General features: G+C 42.1%; 1 protein-coding gene and 3 long non-coding RNA genes across 24 annotated transcripts in view; 2 read left to right on the forward strand and 2 right to left on the reverse strand.

The window, feature by feature from the left end:
* The window catches only part of MBNL1 (muscleblind like splicing regulator 1), a 172,974-nt gene that overhangs the window by 381 nt on the left and 155,954 nt on the right, over positions 1 to 16,639 (forward strand). The gene's annotated exons all lie outside the window — the stretch shown is intronic.
* Positions 5 to 2,964, reverse strand: LOC307217202. The gene is made up of 2 exons (XR_013839425.1): positions 757 to 2,964; positions 5 to 226 (listed from the first exon to the last, which is right to left on the reverse strand). It is a non-coding gene; the product is annotated as an uncharacterized lncRNA (long non-coding RNA).
* On the forward strand, positions 2,976 to 3,951 carry LOC307217312. The gene is made up of 2 exons (XR_013839556.1): positions 2,976 to 3,316; positions 3,574 to 3,951. It is a non-coding gene; the product is annotated as an uncharacterized lncRNA (long non-coding RNA).
* On the reverse strand, positions 11,629 to 15,464 carry LOC307217274. The gene is made up of 2 exons (XR_013839515.1): positions 13,797 to 15,464; positions 11,629 to 13,035 (listed from the first exon to the last, which is right to left on the reverse strand). It is a non-coding gene; the product is annotated as an uncharacterized lncRNA (long non-coding RNA).

Below are 16,639 nucleotides of genomic sequence, written 5' to 3' on the forward strand. Positions count from 1 at the left end.
GTAAGAAGAGCGTGTTTTAATTTTATTTTATTTTTAACCCCGCGTCTTTTTCTTCTCCTTCTCTTTCATCATCGCCATCTGGCTTTCGACGATCGCGTTGTCGCCGTCGTGACATGTCGCCGATCCTTCAGGTTCTGGCAGATCGGGGCTAGAGGTGGTGGTAGTGGGGTTTTTTTTTAAATTTTATTTAAACACCACGCTTTCCAAACAACACACCCGGTGGTGGCTAAAAGAAGGAGAGGAGGGAGGAAGTGAGATGTTAAGAAGTGCAGAGATATTGTTCTACCCCCCCCCACCCCCTCCACCCTTCAAGGCTTTCCGATCGCGCCTCAGAGATTTTTTTAATTTTTAATTTAAAAAGGAAGGGAGCAGGGGCTGCAGTTCTGCTTCGAGCAGCCGCTTCCTGCCCGTGCGTGCGCGCCTGTATCGCTCTGCAGGGTCGTGCAGTTTTGCAGTCTTTTACGCACGTAACCAGACACACACACACACACGGAGAAGGAGAGAGAGAGAGAGAGACAGGCGCGCGCGCGCGCACGGAAGCCTGGAGACACCGGCTTGAGCAGGTGCATGGAAAGGTCTGCCTCCCAATCACTCCCTGACCTTTCTTCCAAGCTTAAATTACCCCCCTGAACTTGGCTGTGTGCTGCAATGCCCTCTTATTATAGACCGGGCACCGGCTCGCTCTCTCTCTTCTCCTCCTCCTCCTCCTCTACGGGACTTTGACAACCCTCCCATTTCACAGCCCCAGCTACCTACCGCAAGCCATCATTGCCACAAGGTCCAGCAGGGTTTGAGGCTGGTTTCCTTGCAAGGTGTTTCCCCCCCATCCTGATTTTCGGGAAAGGGTAGTAGGTCACTCGCCCGCCAGTTCAGTCTCACTTTCCTTTTTGAAAAGTGGGCCAAATGCGTTTGCGGAGAGGTTAATTTTCTCGCCTCCTGCACATAAATGGTGGGTGCCATCTCTGGCTGGGCTTCCTTTTATGGAAGACGCTGTCATTTGGGATCTTGGGGCTTTTGTACAAGTTGGTAGGGCAGGAAACCCCCCTCCCCAAAGGGTGGGGAAGTTTTGTTTTGCTTTTATAAAATAAACCACACAAATTTCCCCAGCGCTCAACTGTACGTGGCACATAGTAACTGAAGTTTGATATATGCATGTTTGCCTTTATAAGGAATGAAATAGCATTTTAAAACCCATCCTATTGATTATATTTTAAATCCAGAAGTGTCTGTGAGAGAGACAGAGAGATCAGATTGTGTGTCCTTTAATGGGCAGGAATTTGTTAATAGCACTGCATCATGAGAAAACATTATGATTCAGGTTTCTCTAGGGGGATGTTAACTGTGGTGCAGTGTACAGTCTTGTCTCCAAAGTAGTTAACTGGCACAGGTAGGCAGAAAGAGCCAGTTCACTCCCTGGTAGATACAGAGCTTCTTAAATGCTAAAAGTGAATTGTTGGCAGACATAGGTTATTCCTAAAGAGATCAAAACTCTTAAGGGATTTTTTTTTTAGAGAGAGAATCTGTGTGGGTCTGTCTATAGCTGTGCCATCTTAATTATAATTAATTAACTTTGTATACCTCCCTTCATCCAGAGGTCAGAGGGCAGTTCACAAGATAAATAATACATACTCATCTTGAGACTATATACATTATATATAATGTAATACTGAGCTTGTATATTCTATATTAGGAGAACATTAGTTTGCAGGTTTTTAGGCCTCTTCATCGGGCTTTCTGTATTCAACTTGTGTGGTTATATATACTGACTTTACAAATGTTTACGTGTTTTGAGGAATCGTTATCAGTGTTTTAGATAGAGCTTGACTGTTCAGTTAGGAATATGATTCGAAGTCTCCAATATACTCCTATTTCCTCTGGTGCTTGGCTGCGTATTGCAATTTTTTAAGCAGTACATCGCCAGGCAGGGCAAAGGAGAGCTAGCTGAAAACACAACAGCTGAAAACCTTTTGATGTGGACGAAAAGTCATGTGGTCAATCATCTGAACATGTCCTAAAGTCAGAAAGTGAAAACAGCCAGTATAATCGGTTAATTGTTGCAGTAGGGAAGATATGAATTCAGAGTTAGACGCGTGTGGGGGGAGGGAATGGTGTTGCTTAAGGAATTTTCAGTGGCCTGTATGTAAAGGAGACTGAGCAATCCTGTTGCAAAATCTTACAACTGCCCCACCATGACTAAAGAGAACTTCAGGGAGTCTCATCCGAGCTCATACACCTGGCAGCAGTGTCTGGAAATTACTTTGGGAAATACAGTTACAACTGCTCACATAGGGTGTTTTGGAATAAACACAGTGTCTTTGCGAGCGGATCTGATTTTGGAGGCATTTTGTTCCTTACGTTTATTTAGGCCTCGGTCCTATACCTTACTTACCCGGGAGTAAGTGCCATTGAACTCGGTGGGGCTTGCCTGTGAGTAGACATTTTAATAGGAGTAATTTGTCTACTCCAACTACAATAAACACATACCAAGGCTGTTGTCCTAGACTGCCTTTTCCGGGAATAAGCCCTATTGATTTACTTTTGAATAGACACCTATCCAGTTGTGCTGTGAGATTTCATAAATAGCAGAATAGTTAATGCTGCTGCAGAAATTGGTAGCGCTCCTTCACTTGCTAAGCATTTATGGCAAAAGGACTGATCAGGCTACCTAAGTAGCTGATAGAGACTTGCAGGCATGCTGTTTCAAGGAAATGTGGCAAAATGTGTATGGAATGATCATAAAATTTTGATATAGGTCAAAGGTGAGAGAATAAAAGGTGGGTGGAGGAAGAGGGGGAAAGTGATAAAAGGACCGTGCACATTAATTATAGGTAGAAGATAAGCTGCGTGCTCTTCCTTTATTGTATCCGCATAAGAGGGTGCTTTTGTTGAAAAGCAGATTAAATTCTAGCCCTCTTCAAAAGTAGTGATAACAATTCAATATTGGCCTAATTTAGATTTCTGGAGTGCTTTTCCTTCCTTCCTTCTCCTCTGCCACCCCTGGCTTCTCATTTGCTTTCCTTTCTTCCCTTCTTTTGGTTAGTGATAAGGAGTTATAGTTTGCTGAAACATCTGACCCAGATTAACTATAGCAGGGGTGTGGAACCTGTGGCCTTCCCTATCTTGTGAGATGCCCAGCTCCCACCAGCCTCAAACAGCATGGCCAGTTGTTAGGGATGAAGCAACATCTGGAAGGCCCTCATCCCTGAGCTTTGGCTCCTGGTCCTAGTTGACTTTCAAATCAGAATTTGAAACTGGGTTCCTGATCCTTGTTTTGAGGTGGTTGTGGGGAACGACCTTTTTGCAGTGGTAACCATAGGTAGCGTGGTTCAAATGTTGTGGTAGCTAGGAAAGGAGGGATTCATGTAGGAAGAGGGAGAAGGGCAATGGTGGAGCCTTGAAGCCCATCTCCCCCAACCATGGTTGAGCAATCAGCCCAAGGTGGTGACTGAACTAGACCGTTGTCTCAAGGCCCAATTCAGAAGGGGAGTTTAATGGAAGTTTTTTTTTTTTTAAAAAAAATGAATAAATATGTGGATGAGTGTGCTTATTTTTTTGTTCTTATGGTACCTCAAGATTTCGGAACACCTCATTGCAGCTCCGTGGCTAGAGTTTCCAGAAGGCAGTCCTGTGTTTGAAGAAGCCGTCTACTTGACAGGCTGTCTGGTGCAAGCTCAACTTAAAGGTGACAGAGGAGAACAAGAGTGGCATTGAAGTTGGCCATCAGGAGTCAGCAAGACAGATCAGGCACACAGGATACCAGATCATAGCCTTTCTGAAGACATCTGAAGGCAGCCCTGTTTAGGGAAGCTTTTAATGTTTGATGGACTATTGTATTTTAATATTTTGTTGGAAGCTGCCCAGAGTGGCTGGGGAAACCCAGCCAGATGGGCGGGGTATAAATAATTAATAATAATAATAATAATAATAATAAATAAATAAATATTATTATTATTTCCCACTGCTGTGCAGTGCATTGCATTTCAATTTAAAGAATAGCAATTCTGAAAATTCACATCTATACCTATAAATCGTCACAAGCAAATTTCATGTAACATTTGCCCTGTTTTTGTGCAGATGACACATACTCCACCTTGCAATGCACAAACGATCCTTGGCAGAAAAGAAATTCAAACTTGCGCCTCCCACATACTGATTCAGAGCTTACATCTCTGCACCACTCTCAAATTTCTGGGATAAAAGTATGCTTTTGCCTGCTGGTTCACGTTTACTGCATCTTCGAGAGGACCAGTGTGAGGCCCTAAGATTTTTTCAGCAGGTACCAGGGTGGGGGGAAATGTAGAAGACAATTGGAAAACCACAGTCACCTTCTTTCCTTGGCAACGCTAGAGAACGTATAAAACCAGGTTATCCTATAAATGTTCCAGGCACCCTAATTGGATTCCATTATTATTTAGAATTACTGTTTCTTTAGAGCACCTCTTTACGTATTCGCTGCTAAACAGTTCCTTCTTGAGTGATTAAGGCCAGAGTACCGTGCAATGGAGTGTTTCTGCGCTAAATCATTTTGATAAGGTTGAGAAGATCCTTGAAAATCCATTTCTTAAACAGGGTGTCGGAAGAAGAGATCAGTCATTTATTGTGTAAACCTAAGAGGGGCATTTTTCTGGCCTTTTACTTCTCATGCTGCAGATCATTATGCAACGTGGAACATCTCCACTGGCTTGAGTTCCTGAAGTGCTGGATAGATAGAGGCTTTGGGCCTTCTTTGTTGCGCGGGTTGCGAATTGTGTTTGCATGAGGGATGGAGCCATGCGATCCCTAAGTTTACAGGGCAATATATAAGTTCAATAAATAAATAAGTAATAATAATGATATATACAGATAGAACTGCCCAGTTCTATTGAGCATGTTTAGGATTATAGCAGTATAGGGCTCTGTATATTTGAAAAGTATTTCTTGGCTTCTATGAGGCACAGAGTTTAAGGCCAGGATCCTTAGAGCTGTGTCAAGAACGTACAGAAGTTTGAACATACCCACTGGATTTTTTTAATGCCACCTCCCTTTGAACAGCAGACTCGGCTGATTCCATAAGGCCATATCGCAAACAGGTTTTAAAAAGCATCTTTTTGCTTCAAAAGCCATTTCCCATATGGTGGCTGTTTGAGGAGCTCAAGATGCTCACAGGCCCCTTTGGGTTGCAGAACTAGGTTGTGTAATCCTTCATATCTTGGCACTTTATAGCTGTGTTTGAAACTCATATATATATATATATATATATATATATATATATATAATGTGTGTGTGTGTGTGTGTGTGTTTGCCAAATGGCATCTGAATCCTAGATTATGGTTGCCACAACAGAATCTCTAGGTGACTTTTGCAGTTGGAATTTTATTTTATTTTATTATTATTAATTTAATTTCTGTACCACTTTATATTTTAAAGAAAAAATCTCCACATGGTTTACAACACATTAAAACATCAAATAAAACAACCCAGAATAAAACAAATTCAACCTTCAAGGAAAATATTTCAGACCCTTCTCTAAGTGACATTTTGCTTTCTCCATATTTATTTACCTACTTCATTTATATAGCTACCCCATAGAAGAGGTACTCCAGGAAGATGGTCTGGTGCAGTGGTTAGAGTGTCGGACTAGGACCTGGGAGATCGGGGTTCAAATCAGGAAGTTAACTGGGTGACCTTGGGCCAGTCACAGCCTCTTAACAGAGTTGTCGTTGGGATTAACTGCGGAGTGGGGTGGTGAACCATGTCCTCCTTAGAGGAAAAGTTGGGAAATAAATGCAATAAATAAGCTCTTCTGCTTACCTGCTTAAGAAACTTGGAGGGGCCAGCCAGATGGAGATGTCAGTCGCCAACCTAGCATCCAGAGATCTCCGTGTGATCATAATTAGACCCGCGCCAGTAGCAAAACGCGTCTGGCTCCTGGCTAATTTCTAACACTGACTTCAAGGTGGCACACATGGTACTTCTTCCCCCACTATCCAAGCCCTGTGAAGTGGGTTGTTTGAAATACTTTTCTTCTCACTTGTTGTCCCCAAGGAGATCAGCCCATCATGACCTAAAAACAACAACAACAACAACAATAATAATAGAAAAATGAGCAAGCATTGAGTGACATCCAAGGTTGGCGCACGATTGGCTCAAGGTCACCCAGTGAACTTCATGGCAGAGAAGCAATTTAAGCCCTAGTCTTGCACTCTAGTTTGGTCTTCCCCAACTTAGTCTCCTCCAGATGTTTTGGACTGCAACTCTTATCAGCCCCAGCCAGCATGGCTCATCGTCAGGGGTGATAGGAATTGATGTCCAGGAACATGGCGGGGGGAGGGCACTAGGTTGAGAGATGCTGCTCTAGATTCTGCATGCATTTAGCTATATGGATTACGGGTGTGTTGGTTCCCTGTTCTATTGCTTTTGAACTTGGGGGGAGGGAGATATATGTCGGTGGCGCTGTTTCTTCGTTTTATCATTTATTGTGTAATCCATCCTAAAAATATGCATACCGAGGGATACTTTGGTTTTATAAAATAAAATAAAAATAAGGTTTGCCGATCAGGTTTGCAAATGCTTACACGAACGTCACAGCTACATTTTCACACTGTGAAACAGGCTTGTGCATTTGTTTAGACCGGGTGTGAAACCTTGGCTTTCAGAGAATCCCACCTGCTGTGTGCTGCAATCTGTTTTGCAGCTATCCTAGGTTTGAAGTATCATTTCTCACATTGTGTTATCCAGTGGGCTCTGTGACCCTTTTTTTATTCATTGCGCTTTCAGGTTGCCTCATCATAAAAAAAGTTTCCAGGGCATTCTTGCAACAGAACATGTGGCAAACAAGTATGCTTTCAAGCATGCTAGGTTTGTGAAGTTTCTCATGTGCTGAAACCCTTTGGGCAGCTCTTCCTTCCACAGTAATGTGGATGTCTCAACCCACTTCCAAGGGTTAGACGTTAGACACTGTGTACAGGTGAAGCTCGGGAAATTAGAATATTGTGGAAAAGTTCATTTATTTCACTAATTCAACTTAAAAGGTGAAGCTAATATACTTAATGAAGCACAGTAGACCAACACCAGCTGATGACATGGCTCCCCAAATCTCTTTTCTGATGAAAGAAGCTTTTGCATCTCATTTGGAAACCAAGGACCCAGAGTCTGGAGGAAGAATGTGGAGGCACACAATGCCTGATGCTTGAAGTCCAGTGTGACGTTTCCACAGTCTGTTCATTTGGGGAGCCATGTCATCAGCTGGTGTTGGTCCATTGTGCTTCATTAAGCCTAGGGTCAATGCAGCCGTCTACCAGGAGATTTTGGAGCACTTCATGCTTCCTTCCGCAGACAAGCTTTATGGGGATGCTGACTTCATTTCCCAGCAGGACTTTGGCACCTGCCCACACTGCCAAAAGTACCAAAACCTGGTTCAGTGCCGATGAGATTACTGTGCTTGATTGGCCAGCAAACTCGCATGACCTGGGGCATTGCCAAGAGACAGATGAGAGACATGAGACTGAGCAATGCAGAAGAGCTGAAGGCTGCTATTGAAGCATCCTGGTCTTCCATAACACCTCAGCAGTGCCACAGGCTGATAGCATCCATGCCATGCCGCATTGAGGCAGTAATTGATGCAAAAGGGGTCCAAACCAAGTACTGAGTACATATGCATGCTTCTACTTCTCAGAGGTCCAATATTGCTCTATTTGCAGTCCTTGTTTTGCTGATTTCATTTAATATTCTAATTTTCTGAGATTGTTAATTTGGGGTTTTCATCAGCTGTACTCCATGATCATCACAATTATAACAAATAAAGGCTTGACATACCTCACTTTGCATGTCATGAGTCTATCTCATATATTAGTTTCACCTTTTAAATCGAATTACTGGAATAAATGAACTTTTCCACGGTATTCTAATTTTCCGAGTTTCACCTGTATATAGCCGAGGTAAGTGACATTGCTTCTGTGGTATGGATGTACTCCCATCCTCTTCAGCGAGAAAGGGTTCATCAGATCAGTCGGTAGAGCATGAGACTCTTCATCTCAGGGTCGTGGGTTCAAGTCACACGTTGGGCAAAAGATTATTGCATTGCAAGGGGTGGGATTAGATTAACCTTGTGGTCCGTTCCAACTCTACAGTTCTGTGATTCTATTGCACAGTGTTAATTGGGCTTTTAGCGACATGGGTCGATCTTCATTTCATATGGCACAAATAAGGGTGGGGAGGGGAAATCTCAGCCTCATTTTTGTGCATAAGAAAGGCTACCTGACTTAGTGAAATCCTATTATTATTATTATTGATGATAATACTAATTATTAGATTTTTAAAGAAATGAAATACTGCACAAGACCAGTTTCACACACAAACACATTCAAACACACACTTGTTCTTATCCAGCCTCCACCAGCAGGTCCCAGGGAGGGTTGCAACATTTTATAATGCAGTATTAAAAAGAGTTAAAGCAAATTACAGTCGCAGGAATCATGCTATTATATAAAATATTAGTCACCTATAATCCAAAAATAACATAATAGAGTATCTGCAATGAGAAAGATGTTCCATTGAGTTCATTGAGACTTAACTCCCATGTAAATTGCCATTATGACTGCAGCCTTAGGTAGTATTCCTACAGCAAGGATCCTGTTGGGATGAGTGGATTAGGATCCAGTGGATCTCCCGGCACAGCTGAGCTACATTGGCTTATCTCCTGCACCTTCAGCTCAGCTGGACATAGAATCAAACAATGCCAGCATATCTCCTCCCTCCCAGCTGAGCTTGGTGGATGTTGAGTGTAACTTTATGCTGGCTTAATTGGCACTGGCTTGCTCTAAGGCAGCTTCTTGTGTATAGGATTTCTCCCTCAATGACGGAGCGACTTTTGGATTTTTTGCAAATTGGCTTTGGACAGTTTTGTTATTGATGATGTTTGTGGATGGGCATGGGAGAAGCAGCTCATAGCCTATGCACAGGAATGTGATCTGGTGGCCTGAGAAACTCAAAAGCAATGGCGTCCCCTTATTTCTGGAACTGATTGTTTACTTCTAGTTATGGCGTGAATAAGTGGACTGGGAGGGGATGGGAAAGCCCCATTAGGGGTATGCAAATATTTCAGGACTGTCCAAATTACTAGGACCTGTGTTGTTTTGCTTTTCAGTACGTGGGCAGTTTGTGAAGCAGCATTAACTAATAACAGCATTACTGTGGCTACTATTTTGGGTTTCTGAGAGCAGACTTGATTTATGGATTGAAACTCAGTTTATATGGATTGAAATATGAGCTGCTCAGAAGGGATGCATTATTGCACAGAGCAGACTGTGGCTAAAAGAAGACTTGCAAAGAAAAGCTGCATTGCTTTCTTCTCTGGTATATGGTATATGGCATCGGCTGCCTGTGTAAATATACCTCTGGATTTCTGTTTTTTATATGCTCAGATGTAAAAGCTTCTGTTGTGAAATTTAATGGAGAGGTAGCAGGAAAATGTAGCAAATAACCCCTGTGATTAGGTAGACAGGCCTTAACGCCTCCTGATGACTAGAATAGCTAGTTCATTTCTCCACCGCTATCATCCTCCTGAGAAGAAATAGAAGGTGAAAAAATGGAATAAAAATACATTTTAGGTTGAAAGTTGTTGCCACCATAAGTATTTGTTCTCCAGAGCTTATCTTATATGTACTTTTTTCTTGTGTGTCAAAATCAAAATCTTATGGTATTTACATTAAATTAAAAACTATGTTTTCCAAAGATCATTATTACATAGGAGTCAAGTTTTGCTCTGGAAAATATCTTTGGTGATTTGTGCTGCTGGACGTTGTCCCTTAAAACTGTGTCATATCATTTGCATACAATTGGTCACCGTTCAGCTGGTGGAGTCTAACTCGAATGATTCCTCATTTCCTTTCATCAATTCTTCCCTGCAGCTGAGATGCAGGAGATGACTTGCATATTCTCACCTTTACCCACTGAGTTAGAAACCTTATTTTTGTAACAATTAAATAATTTGGCAAACTCGGGCGGTTTCCTTGTGAGAGCTGCAATGAACTGGAATCTGTCTGTTCTTTTATTGCCATTAAGGACATTGGGACTTTGTTCCGCTAGCAACCTGGAACAATATTTCTCCTTCATGTCATGTGGAAGAGCAGAAACCAAGCAAATATCCTGTTCACTCTTCGGTTGTGTTTTGAAGTAGCACCAACCATGGTTTAATGTTCAGTGGTCCAAATCTTGGACTTGTGTACTCCTCCCTCCTTAATAAATAAGGCTTAATAAATAAAAACCCATGCTATAGCAGCAACAGTCACGTGGACAGAGAAATCAGTCCATTAAGGTCTCAAGTATTTAAAAAACATGCCCACCTCATTTGTGTGATTCTACTGCCACACTCACATGCACATGTCTAATAGTGCGGCCACAAAGTTTATAACCATCCAGAGTCAATAATGCCACAGTGCCTGGCTGCATTTCCCCTCCTGGTGTATGACAGACTATTTCATAATCACAGGGGTTGTATTTGTCCCCTACTCTGGTGCAGCCATGGAGAAATCTGGGGCTTCTCCTTCCATTTTTGATGAACCCAATGTGTCACTTGAACCCTCAACCTGGTTTAACTGTGGTTAGTCGAAACAAACCAGCTTCGTAAATGATGGCTTGACGTTTTCATGCTTCAAGAAACCGCAGTTAAAGATTAGCCACAAGTTTGTGTGGGTTTGGGCAACACAGCAAGCTGCAGTTAATACAAAATGGAAGTGAAAGGGTTTGAATGCCTCCTAGCAGCTGTTCTGGAGGAAGAGGAGGAGATGGGAGACTGCACATGGCTGAGGCTCCCTGTAGCACCCTCTCATTACATCTGAATGAGGCCATTACTTTTCGGGGGGGGGGGGAGTATCACATCATTTCTTTTATGTCCCCCCCTCTCTGTGTGTATAAACACGGTTTGCCCATCAGCATATCAATCGCCTATTTCTCGTGCATATCTGTGTAGATGTTATAGTGAGTGCTCAAAAATGGATGAATGTTGTTGTTCACACATGAATGCAGGCAATCCCAGACAAATTTTGCGAATGTCTGACATTTCAGAAACATGCTGGTAGATGCTGGCAGGCACCTAGATGCTGATTGTCAGCATTTGCTTTTCATGTCCCAAAAGTGAGACAATAGTTTCTCCCCAGGCACAGCATAATTCATCTGGGGGTGAGTCTTAATATTTGCACATAAATCCAGTATTCGTCAAATTTTGGACACTCACTGTAAGATACATTATTCATTTAGAACCTACTTGGTTATGCTAGAGATAAATTGGTAATCGACAAATTCAAGACCCTTTTTGATTTTTTAAAAACCAAGGACCAGGTTACATTTTGTGGTCTCAAAGCAGCCTGAGAATGGATAGCTTCGTACTTTCCCAATGGTACCCGTAGTCGTATGTTCATCATCTACCATGAACAATGGAATCTGCCACTATATCAGTACACAAACAGTAGTTCTCCATAGTAACCTGACCCTCTTGGGTAAAATATCATGGAGCCCTTTGAGAACATGCAAATTGTCCCCAAACCATGGTTTGTAGTTTGTGGATCATGGTTTGTGGGTTATGTTGCAGTCTCTGAAGACTTTTACTGTCTGTGTTATAGACATTTGCCACAATCTATTTATCTAGGCAAATTTCTTAATATTTTCATTTCTTTTTGTTTCTTGTATTTTTTTAATGTTTTGACTGACAGTGTATATATATCGCTTGCCTCAAAAAAGAGTCGTTTCAGGTTTCAGAATATAACCATTCATTAATTTAGCGTCAGGTTAATTAAAGCAACCTATCTGTAGACTGCACTACTTTTAAAAAAATAAGTGTGCTCTTTTATCTTACTGCAACACATTTTCTGTACTACGTATAAAGACACTTTGTTTCTAGAATTTCAGACTTCCATGTGCCAGAAGTTTAGTCTTAAGTTTTGTTTGCTTAGCTCACTGAGAATAACAAAGTAATAAGTCACATGCCTTAGATCTGCCATAGATTTGACAAAGTAGTATCAACATTTGGACGGTGTCCCTGTCGTTTTCCTGAAAGATAAATAAAATATTATTAAAAATGTACCCTAAGTGCCCTTGTTAATCCTGTGCTGAGTTGACCTCAAAAGAGTTTGATGGAAATGTAGCTCATTGCTGAGCCTAAGTCTGTATGCACTTCTGCTGGCAATGATGGTCAACAGGTTTTTGTCTCTTGTAAATGTAACTCCCAACTCATCAGCACATTTGCTTAGAGAAATGGGTGTGGAACCTGCATCCCTCCAGATGTGGCTGGAGTCCCAGTGCCAATCAACCTCAGTCAGCATGCTCAGTGGGTAGAGATGATGACAGCTACAGTCCACCAACGTCTTGAGAACCACAGACTCACCACTCCCTGGCTAATCCCCATGTGATTTCAGGGGAAAGCCCTTTGTGATTCCACTGATTAACCTGTGCTTAATTTTCCTTTAGAAAATTACAGTTGTTTCATGTTGTGCTAAATATGGAAGAACACAACCAGATGTAAGCCTGAGCTCTTCAGAGAGGTCCTGGTGTTCCTCATCCATTGCTGATATTTAGATGCTAACACTGATTGTCATGGGAGTTGTTCTTATTTTACAGTGTTCAACACGGATTGTGTTCTGCATAATTTGTTGCATTCCTTCTGTCTTCCTCCTTTTCTAGAGCTGGGACCTTCCTGCACTTACCAATTTAGTTGCTATTTCCTTTTCTTTCTTGCTTTTCTGAGGGAGGTGGGGAATTTTGGCATGCTGACACACGATGCTGTCATTATTCAGCTAGTATTCCGGAACAGTTTACCAGAAAAAGGCCTTTTCTTCTACTGCAAAAGATCCGCCTTTTGTGAAAGCTCCAGAATGGATCCTCAACCTTTTCATTTGTGGAGGGGGTTGGGTGGGTGAGCATAGTTTGGGAAACATTTGTTTTCTGCCACTTACCTTTGAATGGTGTGAGCCTCCCAGTTTATGAGCTCGGTTCAGAGGAGAATTATGGCAGATGGAGAGGATGGTACTGAGGCAAAGTACTGCTAATGACAGCAATAATTAGCTGCAGAAAAAAATTCATCGCAATAACCATGTTATCCATAGTTCTTGCGGATATGCAGTTCCTCTTCTAATCTCCTATACTCCCACAAGATTAGAATTCTGGACTATTATGCTTCAATTTCATACACACACATGTTCATAACTCTTTTTTTGTTATAATTTTTATTAAATTTCTGTTTTACATTTTAGAATATTCACTTAAACAACCTTAAAATATCAATGACTTCCCTTCCTCTCTTTCCATGGTTCATTTTGCACAACATAAATCCCTGTATATTTTATATAAACTAAACCATTCACTATTCTTTTATAACATCCACCAAAACTTATTTACACTGTTGAATTTATCTTAACGCCGCCCATGTTTTCAGATGTACACAATTTCCCTCCATATAATCAATAAATATTTTCCAATCTTCCTTAAACGTATGTTTTTCTTGTTCTCTTATTCTATATGTTAGGTCTGCAAGCTGCACATTTTCCATCAGTTTAAGTTCTTCTTTGGTTGGGGCCTCGCTCGTTTTCCATTTTTGGCTAACAAAACACGAGCCACAGTAGTGGCATACATAAATAGCCTTTTTTGACACCTGGAAATTTCAATCCCCAACAAAAAGGACTCTCTTTTTTTAAAAAAAGTACTGTACTTTTAAAACACATTTTTCAGTTCATTATAAATTATTTCCCAATACTCTCTTACCCTTTTGCAGGTCCACCACATATGATAGAACATACCCTCAGTCTCATTACATCTCTAACACTTACCTGATTCAGACTTATAAATCTTAGTAAGTCTCATTGGAGTTAGATACCATCTGTGAATCATTTTCAGGTAGTTCTTCTTCAAGGAATAACAAGTTGTAAATTTCAGATCACTCTTCCAAAGTTTTCCCCAAAGATGAAAATCTATATTGTGTTCTATATCTATTGCCTAGTGTGTCAACATGTTCACAACTCTTAACTGGCTGGAGGAACCCAAGGATGTGTATGGAGCATGACAACAACCACAGAACCTCTCTCAATTTGGGCACAACCTGCCATTAGTGTTGAAAAGAAAACCACTCTCTCATAACAGCGACACACGACCAAAGGTGCAGACAGTCAGCTTCAAATTCACTCCTAACTACGCCAGAGCAAACAGCAACTATTCCACTATTAAAAGTGGAAAAGCAATGTTTCCTGCTGAATCTCCATTGGAAGAATGTTCAGCAGGATGCCGCAAACTTTGGATATTACACGGTGTAATTGCACTGAGTACCCTAGATTAGAAATCGCTTAAAACTAGGTACTTTTCAAGGGTTTGCCTTTGATTTTTCTTAAGGAGAGAGAGAAAAGAATCAAATGACATTTGGTTATGTTTTTAAACACTTAATGCACAGTCACTCAAGCAATGGAAGCAGGTAAAGACAATTAAAAATTTCAAGGTTTGACTTTATACAGAGGGAGAGCATGGTAGAACCATTGTTATCTTCATTCAATAAATCTTGGCAAGGAGGAAAATAATATTGTAAGGGCATAATAACATAGGACAGAAAGGGGGAGAGTTATTCCTTTTTTGTTTACCTTGGCCTTGAGCTGCTCTGACTTGACAAGTTAATGTTTGCATAATCAATGCATCCCATAATTTTTATATCCACTTGTTCTGCAAGGACAGGACGGACTCTTCCCACTCACACCTACTGGGAATGTCAGTAGTGCAGCCGGTAGCAATCTGAAAAAAAAAAATATTCTGCGTGCATACGGAAGATTGTCCAAACTGTTTAATTCAACAAATTGCTTTCTAGATGATCCTTAAGGATATGTCATGTAAAGATGAGATCCACTTACGTTATTGTCACATGCTGACAATATAACATTTTGCTTTCCTCTGTATCCTATCGTTTAGAAGTTGGATTTAATTACCAGTTGGAACGTCTGTCTGATGCAATGCCAGTAGTGATGTTAATGGAGATTATTTAATTATATAATAAAGGGAGGGGTTGCCTGAAGTGCGAAAATGCAGAAGGCCAAGGTTGAGTGCCAAGTGCTTATGGAAGGCATGCAGGGAGGAAATATTTGGGTAGGGAAAGTTTGTACAATGCTAGCTTGGAAGAGCGGCTCACGTGGTTTCATTGCTTCATGATAGGTTCCAGTGTTATGTTTGCACATGTCGCTGAAGAGAAGTCATAATTTCCTTTTTAGCCTGTGGAGAAGTGTCACTGCCAGGCTTGTAAACAGCTAGTGATCTGAGTACCTATGAGTTCATAAGAAGAGCTTGCTGAATCAGACTGGAGGACTCATCTAGTCCAGCATCCTGGTGGTCAACCAGATGCCTGTGGGAAGCAGGACTGGAGCACAGCAGCACCCTCTCATCCTGTGGTTTCTAAAAACTGGCATTCAGATGGATACCACCTCCGACAGTGAAGGTAGAACACAGCCGTCAAGGCTGTGTTCCTCTCCATGATTTTGTCCATTTCTCTTTTAAAGCCATCTTTAACGTGGGTGGCGCTGTGGTCTAAACCACAGAGCCTAGGGCTTGCTGATCAGAAGGTCGGCGGTTCGAATCCCCGCGATGGGGTGAGCTCCTGTTGCTCTGTCCCTGCTCCTGCCAACCTAGTAGTTCGAAAGCACAAAAGTGCTAGTAGATAAATAGGTACCACTCCGGCGGGAAGGTAAACGGCGTTTCCGTGTACTGCTCTGGTTCGCCAGAAGCGGCTTAGTCATGCTGCCCACATGACCCGGAAGCTGTACGCCGGCTCCCTCAGCCAGTAAAGCGAGATGAGCGCTGCAACCCCAGAGTCGTCCGCAACTGGACCTAACAGTCAGGGGTCCCGTTACCTAGGTTGATGGCCATCACAGCTCCCTGGAGGAGAGAGTTCCATACTGTAACTATGCACTGCTGTTTTGATCAGTCCTGAAGCGTCAAACATTCATCTTCATTGGACATCCATGAGTTCCGGTCCTATGAGAGAGGAAGGACGACTTTCCTTCATCAACTTCCTCCAAGCCACATGTAACTTTATAAACGTCACCTTTTGCTTGCCTTTCCTCTAAACCAAAAAGTCCCAAAGGCAGCGACCATTCTTCATAGGGGAGTCACTCCATCCCCTTGATCATTTTGGTTGCCTTCTGAGCAAGAACTGTTTCTGAGTGATCAGATTGGTAAGAGTTTTTTTTTTTTAAAAAAATTAACCTTTGGAGCTGCAAATGACTAAAATAGGTTTTGCATAGATAGGTAGGCTAGTAATTTTGGTATTCTTGTTTGCAAGGCTGGAAGTATCTGTAAAGGTAAAGGTAAAGGTACCCCTGACCATTAGGTCCAGTCGTGGCCGACTCTGGGGTTGCGGTGCTCATCTCGCGTTATTGGCCGAGGGAGCCGGCGTACAGCCTCCAGGCCTTGTGGCCAGCATGACTAAGCCGCTTCTGGCGAACCAGAGCAGTGCACGGAAACGCCGTTTACCTTCCCGCCAGAGCAGTACCTATTTATCTACTTGCACTTTGAGGTGCGTTCGAACTGCTAGGTTGGCAGGAGCTGGGACCGAGCAACGGGAGCTCACCTTGTTGCGGGGATTCGGCAAGTCCCAGGCTCTGTGGTTTAACCCACAGCGCCACCCGCGTCCCTGGAAGTA

Source organism: Podarcis cretensis (assembly GCF_951804945.1).
Source record: "Podarcis cretensis genome assembly, chromosome: 5".
NCBI lineage: Eukaryota > Metazoa > Chordata > Lepidosauria > Squamata > Lacertidae > Podarcis > Podarcis cretensis.